General features: G+C 38.7%; 1 long non-coding RNA gene and 2 other non-coding genes across 3 annotated transcripts in view; 1 reads left to right on the top strand and 2 right to left on the bottom strand.

Annotated features, from left to right (window-relative positions):
• The window catches only part of LOC126427083 (uncharacterized), a 110,622-nt gene that overhangs the window by 65,692 nt on the left and 26,243 nt on the right, over nt 1-18,687 (bottom strand). The gene's annotated exons all lie outside the window — the stretch shown is intronic.
• Nucleotides 2,234-2,307, bottom strand: Trnal-caa (transfer RNA leucine (anticodon CAA)). The gene has a single exon. It is a non-coding gene; the product is annotated as a tRNA-Leu (tRNA).
• On the top strand, nt 2,583-2,656 carry Trnas-cga (transfer RNA serine (anticodon CGA)). The gene has a single exon. It is a non-coding gene; the product is annotated as a tRNA-Ser (tRNA).

Below are 18,687 nucleotides of genomic sequence, written 5' to 3'. Positions count from 1 at the left end.
GGAATGAGATACCACTCAGGAAATCAGAAACTTGCCGTGCAGATTCACTCATTCGCAGGATTGACCCCACAGGTACGTGACAAGGTGAAGTACACTGAGTACACTAAGATAGGCTATAAAACTCACAAAGGAGGTGCAACAATTCGTCTAATCATCCACTGGGATAAAGCCCACCTGATGTGCATTCGTTGACGAAGTGTGCTGCACTCGTTGCAAATGACAAAAAGTTACACGGCTCCTTAGTGTTTGGCACCAGCATGTGCTTGTTTTAGAAAAATCAGACAAGGGGAGAGAAAACTATCCATCTCTACAGCACTGGTCAGCTAACCAAGTAGGTCAACGAGGTGCTCGAAGGAATGTGAATACGTGAAATGTGAATGGGAGCAGTTCTGCCACTGCTCCTTGCTCCCCTTCTGCAAAGCCAATCTGGTAAGAGAGATAGGAATTGCTCAAGTTTGCAAGATAAATGAACAGCAGAACTTCTACCTTCCTCATCAATACAGGCATACAAATAAATGTTTTGTTTGTTAGATATACTCACTGTCAACTGTACCCCATTCTAGCTGACTTTGCAACTTCATCTGAAGAAAAGAAACAACTTCTGTCAAACTTCTTAATGTACCACAAGATTCCTACATATGATACCAAGCCAATAGCCTGGAAACCATATTGCATATCTTATCACTTGCAGCCTGCAGTAGAAAAAATGCCTCAGATTTACTAAAAGCTGGAGTAATTAAACCTTCTTTCAGTTCCTGGTTGTCACATACAGGGTGTACATAAAGTCCGGGAACACTTTCAGTCATTATTTATTGCAAAAGAACTAAACATTGTACAGGTCTCATACATATTGCACTTTGAAGAGAGACTGTGAAAGTTTTTGTTTTTTACAAACATCTGATATGCAAACCATGAGAGACCCAGCACATGTCAGTATGGTAATTGATACCTTGCCATACCCATCCTAGCATGGCATCGTCGACTGTGGCAGTCGCTTCCCGTATTCTCTCCCGGACTTCCGCTGTATCACGTGGTAGAGGTGGTACATACATCAGATCTTTAATGTATTCCCACAGAAAAGACTCACATGGAGTGAGGTCTGGTGATCAGGATGGCCATTTCATGAAACAGCTGTCCCCTTTTGTAGCACGGCCAATCCACCAATGTTCAGGTACCCACAAACTTCATGATGGAAATGGGGTGGAGCCCCATTCTGCTGAAACATGTCCAAGTAGGAATACCCAGTGACAGTGCTTTCGACAAAGAAGAATGGCCTGTACAGTTTTCGACGTGACAAGGCACAAAAAACATTTACCTTTGGGGAATCACGCTCAAATTCAATGCATTTGTGTGGATGCTTTGAATCCCATATTCGACATTTATGCCTGTTCACTTTCCCATTTGTCAAACTACAACGTACCTCAACTCACCATACTTGTGACTAGCACCAACTATCGGCAAATTACCAAAATACGCTGTGGCAGTTGTAATGCTATTGTAAATATAATACTGCCATTAATCTGTATATTTTAAATTTTTTGTTCCGTAATAATTTTGAAAAATTAAACAAATACTATAACGAGAGTAAGCTTTTGTTAAGTGTAGTTTATCTGTTAAAAATAACCTCTTCGATGTAGGTGGAATAAATGTATTAAAACATATTTTGTAAATAATTATGTAATATTTCACGTACAACTGTAATTAATTATGTCAATTTTGTATGTATGTGCTGTCACGCAATTGTAGATGGTTCATACTTAGGATTTTAGTAAGCACAAGTGTAAAATGAAAATGTGTAGGGATCATAGGTAGAACGGAACTCTGTTCTGTGGTGGAATGGGAAAGGTGGTGGGGCACACGAGTGAGAATTGGCGTGCAAGTGACACACACAGTCGGTAGCTGCCCTGCAAGTGGTGAACACGCTCAGACGTGTTCTACATGATGGCGCAGTACAGCAATAAATTAATAGCTCAGAAATTTGCTATTTTACCATTGCCACCAAGAGGAAGATAGAGCTATGTACATCAAGAGCCGTACCTGTGCAATGTTATTATGCAGCACCACCTCATGCCACCTTCGACATCAGTAACAGGCAAAGTACTTTATTTAGAAGTGTATCACAGTATGAACCATCCTTCTTCAATCAGTTGAATATAAGAGTTAAATGTACCTTTGTGTTTAACCATAATTTATCAATTTCATTTACGAAACTTCCTGGCAGATTAAAACTGTGTGCACCGACCGAGACTCGAACTCGGGACCTTTGCCTTTTGCGGGCAAGTGCTCTACCATCTGAGCTACCGAAGCACGACTCACACCTGGCCCCCACAGCTTTACTACTGCCAGTATCTCGTCTCCTACCTTCCAAACTTTACAGAAGCTCTTCTGCGAACCTTGCAGAACTAGCACTCCTGAAAGGAAGGATACTGCAGAGACATGGCTTAGCCACAGCCTGGGGGATGTTTCCAGAACGAGATTTTCACTCTGCAGTGGAGTGTGCGCTGATATGAAACTTCCTGGCCGATTAAAACTGTGTGCAGATACTGGCAGAAGTCAAGCTGTGGGGGCCGGGCGTGAGTCGTGCTTCGGTAGCTCAGATGGTAGAGCACTTGCCCGCGAAAGGCAAAGGTCCCGAGTTCGAGTCTCGGTCGGTGCACACAGTTTTAATCTGCCAGGAAGTTTCATATCAGCACACACTCTGCTGCAGAGTGAAAATCTCATTCTGGAAACATCCCCCAGGCTGTGGCTACGCCATGTCTCCGCAGTATCCTTTCTTTCAGGAGTGCTAGTTCTGCAAGGTTCGCAGAAGAACTTGTGTAAAGTTTGGAAGGTAGGAGACGAGATACTGGCAGAAGTAAAGCTGTGGGCGCCGGGCGTGAGTCGTGCTTCGGTAGCTCAGATGGTAGAGCACTTGCCCGCGAAAGGTAAAGGTCCCGAGTTCGAGTCTCGGTCGGTGCACACAGTTTTAATCTGCCAGGAAGTTTCATATCAGCACACACTCCGCTGCAGAGTGAAAATCTCATTCTGGAAACATCCCCCAGGCTGTGGCTAAGCCATGTCTCCACAATATCCTTTCTTTCAGGAGTGCTAGTTCTGCAAGGTTCGCAGAAGAGCTTCTGTAAAGTTTGGAAGGTAGGAGACGAGACACTGGCAGAAGTAAAGCTGTGGGGGCCAGGCGTGAGTCACGCTTCTGTAGCTCAGATGGTACAGCACTTGCCCGCGAAAGGCAAAGGTCCCAAGTTCGAGTCTCGGTCGGTGCACACAGGTTTAATCTGCCAAGAAGTTTCATATCAGCGCACACTCCGCTGCAGAGTGAAAATCTCATTCTGGAAATTTCATTTACCTCATTAGGGTCCTTACCTAAACGAATTTATTCCGAGTATTCTGATGTTTATTGAAGCTTGAATAATAGTAAATTACTGGCAATAGTATTGCTTTGGTAGTAAATTCTGAAAATTATTATTAAATACTAAAGTTTGCACATATCGTTTTAAGAACCACCGCTTTGCATGACCATGAGGATAAGTTTTCAATAGCATTTTTGAAAGTAAGGTAACATAACTGTTTAACTGCAACAATCTTAACAGTATTTGTTCGTGCTGCTTCTCCATGTCAAAGAAAGCCAGACAAATATTGGTGTTAGTTAAATGTTAACAAATAAAAGTCCTAAAGAAATGAAATCTAGTCATGTTAAATAATAGTTTTGGTCATATGAATAATAGCTATAAGTTTAATATTTTTTTTGTATCCTTGTTGAAACGTGTGTGTCTTCTTTAAATAATTACTGAAGTATAGTGATAAATTCCATAAGTAACAGAAAGTGGGATTAATAGTACTTACTGCCAAGTGACCCAAGTAAATGGAAATTAAGTTGGTTGGTTGGTTATTTGGGGAAGGAGACCAGACAGCGTGGTCATCGGTCTCATCGGATTAGGAAAGGATGGGGAAGGAAGTCGGCCGTGCCCTTTCAGAGGAACCATCCTGGCATTTGCCTGGAGTGATTTAGGAAAATCACGGAAAACCTAAATCAGGATGGCCGGACACGGGATTGAACCGTCGTCCTCCCGAATGCGAGTCCAGTGTCTAACCACTGCGCCACCTCGCTTGGTCGGAAATTAAGTGGTTGTGTTTCAGTTACATAGTAAGTGAAAGTAGTTATTTATTCAGTGTCGAAAATTGACTTCATCTTTTTGTGTGGACACTGTGCCCGATTTGGGCTGGTGGCCATTTTATTAAGCAAAACAGTTTATTGTTATAACAGGATTTGTCTGATAAAAGGTTTCCAAAAGTAATTATTCTCACTGCTTTTCCCACAAACTGTATGATTCGGAGAAAAATAGTTTGATAATTTACCATTAGGTTGAACATGGTTAAAATCACTCTCTGAGAGTCGATGGTTTGGAGTGTGCCTGTCACTACTTACTACACAGTTCTGACATTCCTAATCATGGATCTTCCATCTTTACAGTGGTAGAACTTAAACGTCCTGGTACCGTATTGACGAGAACGCGAAAGAACCGTTGCACGGTACACATGATAAATGAACTTTCAGGGTTTCTCTTCAAAATGACATACGTATGATATCTGTACAATGTTTTATTCTTGTGCAATAAATAACTGAAAGCGCTCCTGGACTTTTATCGGGGTGTATACGCAGACAAGGAAAAAAAAATTCCCGGATTTTTCACGGATAAAAATACACTTTCTCCCAGGTGAAAACAAGCTTTCTCCATGTTAAGTGACAGTATATTTTCTCTTATCAATCCTTTGAATGGTTATGGTTTTATACATGGGCATAGAATTTCCTGGCACTATAGAAAACGAAACTCAGGGAAAAAGACAAGATTTGGAAATATCTTTCATGTGCAGCAACATGCATGCTGCGTATTTTCGTATTACAAAAGTATACATTAGAATTCCACCAAACACCACATGTTACTTTCCAAATCATTGAAATCAAGATTGGGATGCGCTTTTGTAAGCCAGTCATAGTTCATGTCACATGATCTCGCCAGCCGATATTGAGAGCATAGGACACGTGATGTAGTCAGCCAGCAGCAACATCACTGTTAAGTAGCACGAACACACAAACCGAAAAGTAGTATTACGAAATTTTTATATAAATTTGGGATCGTTTTATTCTCCCATAATTTGTCCCTGTTTCTTCTCCTTCCTTGTTCCACAAACAATCTTGCCACCACCAATTCTGTAGCTATTCGTGCCATTGTCAAAATTTGTTCACTGATTAACTTCACTAACCCTGCCAGAATCACCGGTTAGGTTATCCTGCAATTATTTTTCAGTTAGGCGTTTTACATTTTTGTGCAACACGTTTTCCACGTTACTTCCAGAATAGAACTTAAGTGGCTGCTAGACGAGAACTGTACTACTGGTCCTTACTAGTGTAGCAATATGGCCAAAAATTTTCTGTCAAAATTTCATTTCCTTGGATACACAGAGAAGATAATACATAATCTTTCTCACCTGTTATTCCTGAGCGTTGTTTATTTCTACTCTGGTAGTCTGACTCTATGGATTTCGCTAGTAACTATAACAACACTGATCATTCACAAACCCAATCAACCACATAATCAGACAGCAATTGGCATTCATCCGTTTGGCTTTAGTCCGCTCAGCTCGTATAGCCCTGTCCCATCTACGGGAAGTTTATTTCTAGATGCGATGAGACATCACATACACTATGCATGCATTCAAAAATCAACTTATGATTCAGTCAAAAATCAACTTAAAATGTGTTCAAAAATATTCAAAATCCAATAGGAATGCATTTCAAAATCATATGAATAATCAATAGACAAACATGCGCTGCATGCTAGGCACTTTGTGATACAAGTTTTTTTCCTCAAGAATATGAATTTTCCCGGTAGCATCTAGCTGCTTGATGCGGCTACTTGCACAGCCAATCCACATTCCTGTAGCCAGAATCAGGAGAATCTGCTACTCAAAAGCAACTCAACTGTGCACGCGCATGAGCCCGCTCGTAACTGCTAAAACGAATCTAATGTAAACTGTTGTGACTTCACGCTCATCGCAGGCAATTTGTTTTTATGATGCATTGCATAGTCTTCCTAAAGACTTTGACACATCTTGCATTTGGCAGACACTTGCACGAGCACTGTGTGTTGTCGTTGTATATGGCGCATTTCCTTTGCAATTTAAGTAATTTTTGTTCTTTTTTTCTCGTTTATCTTTTATTGTTGAAGTATTATTCTGCAGTAGTGCGGTACAGTAATATCTTTTGTTAGAGTATCGGTTCTTACCAGTCAAAATTACAAAAAATTAACTGAAAACAATGAAAAATGCCTGGAATTCTAAAAAAAAAAAAAAACAGTTGTCCCGGATCGTATACACCTTGTGTATGTACGCTTGTTACAGTGGTAGTCCCCAACAAAACCAGTTACAGAGGAAAAGCTTGCAGCATTTTTTGCAAGGATTGATGATATTTTCAATCATCTTGTCAAATGCAAATTCTTCACCATGCTCCAGTTACTATCAGATTCATGAAGCTATTAAAGATGGAGAAAAAGACAGCTTTTGTTGTACCCTGTGGGCATTATGAATATCAAAGAAAGCCCTTCCTCCTTCCCCCCCCCCCCCCCCTCCCCAAACACCCGCCTCTCCCCCTCCACAACATTTTAACATTTTGCTGATTTACTTTTAGGAGGTTTAAAGCCAACCATGTGACTAGTATACCTGGATAACACAGTTGTCTTTTCAAACTCGGTGAGAGAACGTGGAAAGTAACTAATAAACGTACTAACCCATTTTAGTGATGCTAATCTAAATTTGAAATTCAAAAACTGTGATTTTGCACTATCATGATTGCACAATCAAGGCCATATAATTTTAGCAGATGGTTAAGACCGGAACCACAATTAAAAAATGCAGTGAATGATTTTCCAGCATCGAGGAACATTAAAGAATTGCAACTGATTTCTCAGGTTGATAAATTACTATCACCGTTTTGTGGAGAACTATCTGGTCACCACAAAATGGCTTGCAAAATTACTAACGAAGGGAGTTGCTCCTGTCTGGACAATGGATAGCAGCAGGGCCATGTTAAAACTAAAAGACATTCGTAACAAGTGCACCTGTCTTGGGTTATTGGCATTTTGCTCTACCTTTAATCTTGTTGTGTGATGCTAGCAATGTCTCAGCTGGTTGTATTTTGAGTCAGATACAAAATGGTGAAGAAAAACCAATTGGTTATGCTTCACGTCAGCTGTAGCAGCTGTGCAAAATTACACCACCACACAAAATGAACTTCTGATTCTTGTTTTTGGCACCCATTATTGTCAGTGTTACCTATAGGCATGACAGTTCACAGTAATTGCAGATCATGTTGCTTTACAGTGCCTTTTGAGTTTGAAGGATCCCAGCAGCAGACTTGTTAGATTGGCCTTAAAACTCTGTGAATATGACTACATAACCAGACTTAAGCCTGGAAAGTTAAATCAGAAACCAGGTGCTTTCAGTACAAAAATTAAGATCCTGCAAGTAGATGATGTGCTTACTGAGGAATTAAAGAAGGCACAAGAATCCCGAGACTACTGGTAAGTACAGGGTTATTACAAATGATTGAAGCGATTTCACAGCTCTACAACAACTTTATTATTTCAGATATTTTCACAATGCTTTGCACACACAGGTAAAAACTCAAAAAGTTTTTTTTAGGCATTCACAAATGTTCGATATGTGCCCCTTTAGTGATTCAGCAGACATCAAGCCGATAATCAAGTTACTCCCACATTCGGTGCAGCATGTCCCCATCAATGAGTTCGAAAGCATCGTTGATGTGAGCTCGCAGTTCTGGCACATTTCTTGGTAGAGGAGGTTTAAACACTGAATCTTTCACATAACCCCACAGAAAGAAATCGCATGGGGTTAAGTCGGGAGAGCGTGGAGGCCATGACATGAATTGCTGATCATGATCTCCACCACGACCGATCCATCGGTTTTCCAATCTCCTGTTTAAGAAATGCTGAACATCATGATGGAAGTGCGATGGAGCACCATCCTGTTGAAAGATGAAGTTGGCGCTGTCAGTCTCCAGTTGTGGCATGAGCCAATTTTCCAGCATGTCCAGATACATGTGTCCTGTAACGTTTTTTTTTCGCAGAAGAAAAAGGGGCCGTAAAATTTAAACCGTGAGATTGCACAAAACACGTTAACGTTTGGTGAATTGCGAATTTGCAGCACGGATGCGTGAGGATTCTCTACCGCCCAGATTCGCACATTGTGTCTGTCCACTTCACCATTAAGAAAAAATGTTGCTTCATCACTGAAAACAAGTTTCGCACTCAACGCATCCTCTTCCATGAGCTGTTGCAACCACGCTGAAAATTCAAAGCGTTTGACTTTGTCATTGGGTGTCAGGGCTTGTAGCAATTGTAAATGGTAAGGCTTCTGCTTTAGCCTTTTCCGTAAGATTTTCCAAACCGTCGGCTGTGGTACGTTTAGCTCCCTGCTTGCTTTATTCGTTGACTTCCGCGGGTTACGCGTGAAACTTGCCCGCACGCGTTCAACCGTTTCTTCGCTCACTGCAGGCCGACCCGTTGATTTCCCCTTACAGAAGCATCCAGAAACTTTAAACTGCGCATACCATAGCCGAATGGAGTTAGCAGTTGGTGGATCTTTGTTGAACTTCGTCCTGAAGTGTCGTTGGACTGTTATGACTGACTGATGTGAGTGCATTTCAAGCACGACATACGCTTTCTCGGCTCCTGTCGCCATTTTGTCTCACTGCGCTCTCGAGCGCTCTGGCGGCAGAATCCTGAATTACTTTATGAGTTTTTCTACGTATCTGAAGTGTGTCGTGACCATATGTCAATGAATGGAGCTACAGTGAATTTATGAAATCGCTTCAATCATTTGTAATAGCCCTGTATATACTGCGACAAAGTCATGAGTGTATACAGACACATTGTAATGGGGAAAGTGCCATGCAGGCACACAGGGCAGGCCATTATTGGTGGTCAAAATAAAACGAAAATAAAGAAATAAATAAATACATTAGGATATTAAGTTCAAAATTGTCTTTTTGCAGAGAGTGCAAGAACAAAAACCAAATGTACCTCTTCAAACTATATCTGAGGTAGCTGGACCTTTCAAAGTCTTAGCACTCTATATTGCAGGACCATTTGCCTTAACAGTAAAAAGTAACATACATTTTATCTGTCGCTGACCGTTTCTCTCATCATCTTATTGTGTGACCCACTGGAGACATGGCCGCTGAGATGGTTGTGAGAGCACTGGTAACTTATTTTGCACTACAATCTAGAAGTCCAGAAGCCATTATAGCAGACTGAGGGACAAACATTATGGCCAATCTTATCATACAGTTATCTTGACTGTTTAAAATAAAGAAGTTCAGAGCTACGTCATTTCATCCTAAAAGTAATGGCAGGGTTGAACACATTCATAAAGCAGTACCTAAAATCCTACCTTATAACATGATTAGCTTGCCCTCAGACTGGGATTGTCTATTACCATATGTAATTTCATCATACAACACCCGAGTACATGAAACCAATGTCAACTCCCTTTGAGGTTGTTTATCATCACAAAATGCATTCATCTTTCAAGACTTGCTAAAAGATTAACATTTATTTTAAAGAGAATTCAGCAGAACAATGCAGCTGAACATGGAGACAGCTCCATAATTGAAAGGATGCTAGGATGCTGATATACCCATTAGGAGATCATGGGATGTTATGACAAACTGCCATGAAATTGGGCAGAACTAAGAAATTTACATGACCCTGCACTAGACCATTACAGATACTGTATTTTACATTGCCTGTCAACGCTGAATTACAGATCAGAAGATTATAGCTCAGTTTGATTGCTTGACCAAGTATAAAGATATATAGCATCTACTGTAGTGGATCCAGCAAATCTCAGAAATGTTTAGAACAGATTTTGGTATAATTTACATTCTGTTACCCCATCAATTTACAATCTAGGGATTAAAAACAATTTTTATCTTAAGTGGGAGACTGATGATTCTGCTCTGTGTTTTCGCCTCGTGGCCTCTTCAGCCCCGTTTCACTCATTTATTCTTCTATATTTCATTACCTGCATCTATAACTAAATGGTTTTGTCACATGTTTGCATTATTTCACTACGTAGAGACACTGTCACTACATAATTGTCTAGGTTGTCTGGTGTGGTGAAGTTGCATTAAAATTTATGAAATTTGAAAATCTGCATTACCACACAAGTGGAGATTGTAAAAGCCAGTATCATGGATAAGACTAACGTGTTGTTAGGAAAGGTCTGCAGAAATAAGATCCCACTCTCCGTGAACCAAAACACCTATTGTTAAACCTCGGCCCAAGAAGCACAATCCAGCACTGCTCCATACACCTGGCCTCCAAGTAGACATTGATGATACAGTGTAGTATCTTTAGTTACACTTGAGTGGCACAATTCAGCACTTAAGTAGATTCCATTTCGTCTTGGAACATACTGAAGACAGTTTGTCTCTTACACAACAAACTTGAATGGTCCCAGATTCATAGTTGAATTAACCAAACGTTGGTTCCATTTCATAAGTATCAACTAGATATATGCCAACCCCTATGTCGTTCTGGTTTCACTTGTGTTCTCTAATCGGAATTTCACTCTCCACAAGTACCAAGTAACACTGAGTAGTAGTAGACTTCTATTCAAAGCATCCTGTTGCAATACTCTGGGACACGAATTTCTGTTCTCAGCACAAATGAAAGAAATTTGAAATGTCGCTATCGAACCATTCCTGTCATCCATTCCAAAAATTAGCTTATCTCTCAGTACACATCCTGTCTCATCACTTTTTCCAGATACTAGCAACAATGAACTGTTCTAGTCCTTAAAATAGTTGATGACATAGGAGCAGCAACAAGTCACTAGATAGAGCTGCCACATGTATTATGAATTCCACCAGCCGAATATTTTATTTAACATAATAGACCCAGTAGTGGCTTCCACACTGCTTGCTATTGTGATACTCAGCGTGACTCTATACTGCTGTTTCACACCCGAAGCTATGTAGCAGAACACACACAGCCACTCCAGCTTATCATGTTTCATGGCAGTTCCAACACATTGTGTGAGATGGAGTGGAAAAGTTGAGATATAACACATCATTTTAGGGAAAATGATGAGTTACACTCTCTGTCCTAATATATGAAATATGATTGAGATATTTCATTAAAAAAAATACTTAAGTTTCAGACAATGAATTCTGGGAGAAATAGTTTATTAATATTTGCAGGTAATATGGGGTATATGGGCGCAACATATCTGCAAGATGGGATGACAAGTTCAGGGTCTCCACCTGATGTGGGCCATTATTTCTTAGAATTCAAACTTTGAGATGTGTTGCGACCATTAAAGAATGGTGCTCACAATAACCATAGAGACAATATATGAGCAAAAACAAATGTGTGTTTAAACTGTCATTCTGATATTATTTCTCAATCTGACATTTTGCTTTGTCAAAATGTATTTTTGTTGTGCAGTCTAATGAGACAAGGATCTATAACTCAAACAATAGTAATATGATTGTGTTAAACATATCTTAGGGGAGCTATCTTCAATGTACAAAGGAGCTTTAATTTTCTTGGTCACAGATTCCATCTCTCTCTCACCTTCTAGCACTTAAGACACTGCAAAGGAAATGAAGTCCACTAAGAAGGACAGAAGCACATTTATTTGGATCTGATCAGCAGGTCCAAATCACAATTACTTCACATCATAGGTGACCATAAAAACAATAATATCTACCATTTACTGATCAATTCAATAGATGGATGAACAACACCCTGAAGTTAATAAAGATTTATTTTTCTGCTGCCACAAACTGTCATCTTGTAATTTCAAAATTGCTCTGAGCACTATGGGATTTAACTTCTGAGGTCATCAGTCCCCTAGAATTTAGAACTACTTAAACCTAACTAACCTAAGGACATCTCAAACATCCATGCCCGAGGCAGGATTCGAACCTGCGACCATAGTGGTCGCGTGGTTCCAGACTATAGCACCTAGAACTGCTCGACCAGCCATCTTGTAATTTCACCTAGGATTGTTTTCTTCAATTAAACTACATGGTGTACATATAGTTTGCGAACACTTTCAATTAGGTATAGCATTAGAACCAACCATTGTACAGATATCATACACATATTACTTTTAAGAGAAACCCCAACTTCTTTTTTCTTTTTTTTTTTTCATGTATACGGCCACAGCATAGTTTGGTAATTTTGCTGATAGTCAGTGCTAGTCGCAAACATGGCCAGTTCAGGTGCAGAGCGAGCTTTCTGTCTGTCGGAGTTCGATGAAAACAGGTGGGCTACTGCTGTTCAAAGATCTTTAGAGCCAATTACAGTAAGAAGCTACAAACAAGGAACACACACACACACACATTACAGTTCACAAATATTTTGCTTCAAAGTGCAACAAAATGACAAATTTTATGATTACACACGAGAAGAACTCTTTGTGCTTGCCAGAACCACTGTTTTTATTCCCCAGGTACACAAAGACCTTAAGTATAAATGTTCATACTTTTCACTAGAACGTGTTGCTCATTTCACAGTGTGTTTACAACTAAGTAAGTGATTACTGACCATCCTTGTAAAAGCTAGCATCCAGTCATATAAATTGTTTTACGGATAAGATAGATGACTCCACACCTATGTATGACATATTAATCCAAATCTTGATTAAGAATTATGTATAAATTGGAATGGACAGTTACAGAAAGTAGTCAGCTCACAACCTGTAACTTCCATGTATTTTTCATAGTCCATAATAGCACTTATACAACCTCAAAATTAAGTAAAAATTGGTGCATGACTTTACACCACACCCATTAACAATTTGATAAACCTGCAATATGATGCACAAGGCAAATAAAAATCATCGATTAAGAAGATCCTTATATTTTCCTTTTACTGGGTTCAGTGGTCCACGAGCAAAGAGGCCAACATACACAATTTATGTTAAACTCTAATAAAATGTTAGAGTACTTGCTAATGGCCTAAGCAGATAGTCTAGAGACAGCATTTAATGCTAAGTGTATACTGATACAAATATTTGCTGCAAGTTACTAAAGAGTGCAGACCTGAACCAGAATCACGTTTTGTAAACAGTGCATTTCCAATTCAGGTATTTGTTGGAAATGAATGGATAGGTCTTCGTAGTAAGCTGGCATTTTGAATCAATCCTAAGGCCCTACTTATGTGGTACAATTGGAGAAGATCTGTCCATACCAGACAAGTACCTGGAATGAACTCCTAGTCCAGACCAATGTTTTCACTTGTTTGAGAAAAGTTTCATGTTACCCTTTTAATTATAAACTGCACACCTAAATCAGATTTTGCAATGTAGTTCACTATGCACCAAGGACGAATAATACCGCCAAACTTTACAAGGATTGACAACTACAATATTGTTCAATACCATATGCATATATGTCCTAGCAGTACTTGTAGAATGTTGAAAACAATTCACAAATAAAGAAGGTGTAGTAGCAAAATATGTAACAACCTTCTCTTCTGAACAATGCTAGTGACATGAATGTCTGGCCACTATGCAGAAATACAGAAATTTTTTTTTCTAAATTACAAAATAAAGCTATATACAAAAGCACTTACCTCAATGGCAGTATTTAAATACTCAAGCCACATAGTTTCACCAAACTTCTTTACAGAACTGTGTAATTCAGAAGAACCATGCAGACCTCTTGAGTCATTGTATAAAATACCGTTACTTATAACACTTTTGTATAAACTTGCAGCATAGCTATAGTTACTGCATTTAGACTGTTGTGAACAAAGTGATGTTGATGGGGAAGCAGATGCTACAGAAGACTTGAGTCTTGCATTGTAGTGTGTATCTTGTGGGCTAACCTTAGTGGAAACCATTATGGCTTTTTCTAGGTGGCAATCGTTCATCAGGAGCAGGTACTGAAATGAACGAATAAGCACACAATGCATTGTGTGATACAAAATTTACTTCTAATTACACAGCCAGTATTAAATAAATTGTAATAAATTACATACCAGCATTCCTTTCTAATGCTGAAAATATAATGAATCACAAAACAATGCCATGAGCAAGAGTGAAGTTCACACGTTTTATTGGCTCATTTTCATTAATGTTTTACACGGGATCCCAGGTTTGATTCCCGGTGGGGTTGGGGATTTTTCTCTTCCCGGGGACTGGGTGTTTGTGGTATCAGTATCATCATCATCATCATCATCATCATCATCATCATAATCATCATCATTTGTGACAGTAGCTACAATGGATTGTGTAAAAATCTGGACTGTGTAAAAATTGGGACTTTGTACGGGCACTGATGACCGCGCAGTTGAACGCCCAACAAACCAAACATCATCATCATTAATCTTTTACAGAATCAAAGTAGTACCAATTTGTTAACATGCATTCTCTTGCAGTGCACAATTCTCAGAACATCAGAGAGGAATTTATCTCAAAAGAAAAAACCACAAAAAAGTGAAAATTTCAATATAGGTTTTAAGAATTGTCTACTAGAAAAATAGGGATAATTCAGAACAACTGATATGATTAATAAACTAATTTTATGGATACACAGAAAATGTACTAAACAAGATTTGGTACCTTAAGAATCACTACTTAATTAAAGAACTGTTGCGCACAAATCATCTGCACTAACAATTGCGAAAATTGCAACCCTAAGAAAGTCACATGTGCTTGCATTTTCTACCACCAATCATGTACACTACTACACAAATGACTACAATCACAGCACCGAATATTATCTCTGGCTTTGAGGACTGTGAAGACCCTGCACACTGAAATCAGAAAATACAAGTGCTGCGGAACACAATCAAGGAGACACTGGACATGTTATGGGGACTCTCTCTCCATACAGTTTCTATGAGAGTCTACAAATAGTCTACAGTGTTCAATCAAGTATCCATGATAAACAAGTTGCTAACCAAAACATATCCAGGACACATTTTCCGGTTAACATGTCATGTGAAAGAGCAGTCAAGTACACTGTGTATATGACATTATTCAAAGAGGTTTTCTACATTCCTTGTCACACGTGGCTGGGCATAATCCTACTGAAGTACGCTGGGTGGTGTTGTCAGGAGGAAAAGATGTACATGGGACTCAAAAATATATTGATGCAGGGGTTGCTGTTCACATTTCCAAAACATTAACAATAAAAGTCAATATGTCATGTTGTATTGAAGGACCATCAAATCATTGAACTCTGTAATAGTCTGCTACAACACTCCACAACAAAATCAGCTGGACATGGATGGTTCAGTACGAAAGATGATAAGATTTCTCAGAGATGTATAAATAACCCACGCAAATTCAATTCCACATCTAGATAGACGGGATGTTCAAATCTATTAAATGCTACTCGTAGATGAAGGTAAATGTGCCACAGCACTCTGAAATTCAGTTTCAAGATAGAAGCATAGACAGGTACATGGGCAGCAACTGAAGTCTGAAGTACACGAACACTTTTATGTTTAACACTAACATTCCCAGCTACAATTTGTAGTGTATCAGAATGTTTTAGCAAGCATCCTGGTTGACTACAAAGAATCAACTGAGCAAAAGATGATCACAATACGTGAAATAGGCACAAATAAGACACTCTGCACTGCTCTGTTTTGGCACAGACATTGGCAGTGAACACACAGCACCTATCAGCTGGGCGCAAATGTTATGATGCCTCCAGTTGAAGTTGTCACAGACTACCTGGAACACACGCCTTACCGAAAACACAAGTTTCATCATTATGCCAAATGAATTAGTTTTTACTGTACACTGATTGTCTGTACAGCCTTTTTAAGTCTGCAGTGTTCTAATGACTGATGTCTGTTACCACATAGCCTATTTGATTGGCTGTTAATAAGAAGTAATGCACTTTAAACTATAGAAGAGTTGAAATGAGAGTTCATTTTAAGTCATTTTGTGGCTCAGAGCAGATATTGCTATCTTCCACTTAGTGTTCCCTGCAAGATGGAACAAAGTCTAAAAGAATTGGATGTTTGAGCATGGCCATAACCTGAAGGATCCAGACTGCTAGAATGAATTAGCAAGACAATAATTCATCAAGAAGAGACGTATGAGGTAACAGACAACAATCTAAAATGGTGTTCAAGGAATACTCAAGCTATGTAATGCATACCCACAGCTTTTACCACAGCCATTTCTCAGATTTTACACTTTACTTGGTAACCATGAGGGGAAATGAAACTGTTATGCTGGAAATATTCCAAGTTTCGCAAGAAAGTATACCAATTTTCAAGAAATATTGAGAAGACAACATTTGTTGCCCGTGGCAACTGAGAATTAACAAAGTTACATTACATGACACATTACACTGGCTAAATATTTTGACAATTAATGAAGGATACTGAGGAATTATTATTGAAAAGTTCACAATAACATCATTCGTGAACAAAATACTTCAATAGAGGGTAGAGAACTGGCAGCCACGAATAACAACAGCACGGATGCATTACAGATATGCAACACAGATATAACACAACTATGATTTAGAAGAAAATTTGGTGAGTGTGACAGAGAAGACAGCCTGACTTATTTACTGCTGATGGACAAAACATCTACCATCTCAGCACATCCGTCGACTATGAGACTACATGTCGAACATGCCCAGTGCAATATTCATTGCACCGGTAGCCACCGAGCATATGTTGGCACTGTGGTTGCTGGTTATTGCCAACACATTCGACACAACATAACTTCTCACCTTAATCCTGTGAGAAGTGACCAATTACTTCTCCTATTTGTTGTGTTACACATGACTACACATCTGTGACTGAGATCACAGGAGGAATGTCATAAATTACAGGAGTAATAATAAAAAAGAATAAGTACAAAATTTCAAAAAGTTACTAGATGATAACAGTGAAGTATTAGAAGACAAGACCATTAAAAACTGGGAGACAAAATTAAATCTGACTTTGTGTCTAAATTGTCAAAACAAAATAACAGAATGATTACTTAGAATATAAAGTTAACGTACTAGAGGAAAACTTGCCATCATGAGTGCACAATATTGCTTGTAATGAGTTTTGTCATTATTTCACAGATGGAAATACACATTTTCATACAGTACAAACTGATATTTCAAATATGAAAGAGCACGTAGAGTCTTGCAACATGAAACAGTCGAGTCCTCAGTCTACCTTAACCGGCTTAGAGGAAAGATCGCAAATGTTTGTTGAATGTGAGGTGTAATCCACTAGAGCAAAACCACTTTTGTGGAAAGCAGTACTGATCACAAAAATGAATCTGAAAAGATTTGGGATGTGTTAGAGGAAACTAAATGAGCTCTAGAAATTAGAAAATTTCATCAAAGTCTGGCAGTACTGAAACAATTTTTTGAAGATTTACAGCTAGGAAATAGTATGAATTTGTGAAAACATATTTCCCAAATTTAAACCGCAAACTGGGGGTGATGGTCGGAGGAGGGGGTTTTGTTCAACTAATGTATTTCTTAGGTGTATTCTGATGTTCACTACCTAATAAGGGGGATGACTTGAAAAAGGTAGACTTCACACTAGAGTACTTAGTGGGAAATTCAGCAGAAGGGGTAACACACATTCAGAGGAGTAAGTCGTGGAATGATTTTCAGGAGAGTATTAAATCTAAGTACTGGTCTCCAAGCACTCAAGAGAAATTGATACTAAAATTATTAGACCCAAGACAATACAACAATTCTTGGGGCATGAAAAAAAAGATTTACTGAATGGCACCTTACAGGATCATTCCATACCAAGCGGTCTAGGAAAAAAATAATTGGTTGCTCGACCATCTCAAAAGCTTGATATTTACTGTGTGAGTTCCCTAATGTTCAGTCGGCTCAAAAAAATTTTAATTTCTTTTTATTTTTTATCAATTTGAAACTGTGGCCATTTTTGTTTCACACTGTAAGTGGCTTTTTGCATTAACATGCGTTATAGGATTTTTAAAATTATTTTGTAATGAGTTGCCCCAGACCTTACAAACAAGAAGCATTTAATTAAGCACACACTGGACTATAAATTAAAACTGTGATCACCTAGCATAATGTATTCCTTAATTTTTAATATCTCAAAGCTACTGGTCACAAATGAAAAACCTCAATCTTTTTAACAGTATTCCTCTAAAGGAGTAATTTATCAGCCTTAATATTTTTTTTGCTATTACATTACACATTACTGTTACTTTTTATAGAGTATCAATGGTGAGAAGCTTACACATAAAACATACACTATTGAAAAAAAAGGATTTTGAATTTTTTCATTCTTTGGCCAGAAATATTTTTGTCACGGGACCAGATAAAACTCTGTAAATTACACACTTGATAGATCTTCATGATATCAAACTTCAGTACAAATTTCAACTTTGAGATTGAATGGAAACTTATGGAATGGGGAAAAAAATTGAACATGAAGAGTCAAAAATATGTTTCTTAAGATCTGCAATATCAGAACTAATGGAATAAAATAGATCAATTAAAAAATTTACACATAAGAATAACACATAAAATTAAAATAAATGATTACTTGTTGAATCAATCCTCTGCAGACAGTTTCACCCAATCCTTTGCAGACAGTTTCACCAGGCTAGGTGACAGCATCTGAAAGTCTGTACAAGCTC

Source organism: Schistocerca serialis, chromosome 11 (assembly GCF_023864345.2).
Source record: "Schistocerca serialis cubense isolate TAMUIC-IGC-003099 chromosome 11, iqSchSeri2.2, whole genome shotgun sequence".
In the NCBI taxonomy this organism is placed as follows: domain Eukaryota; kingdom Metazoa; phylum Arthropoda; class Insecta; order Orthoptera; family Acrididae; genus Schistocerca; species Schistocerca serialis.
This window is presented reverse-complemented; position numbering and strand designations above follow the sequence as displayed.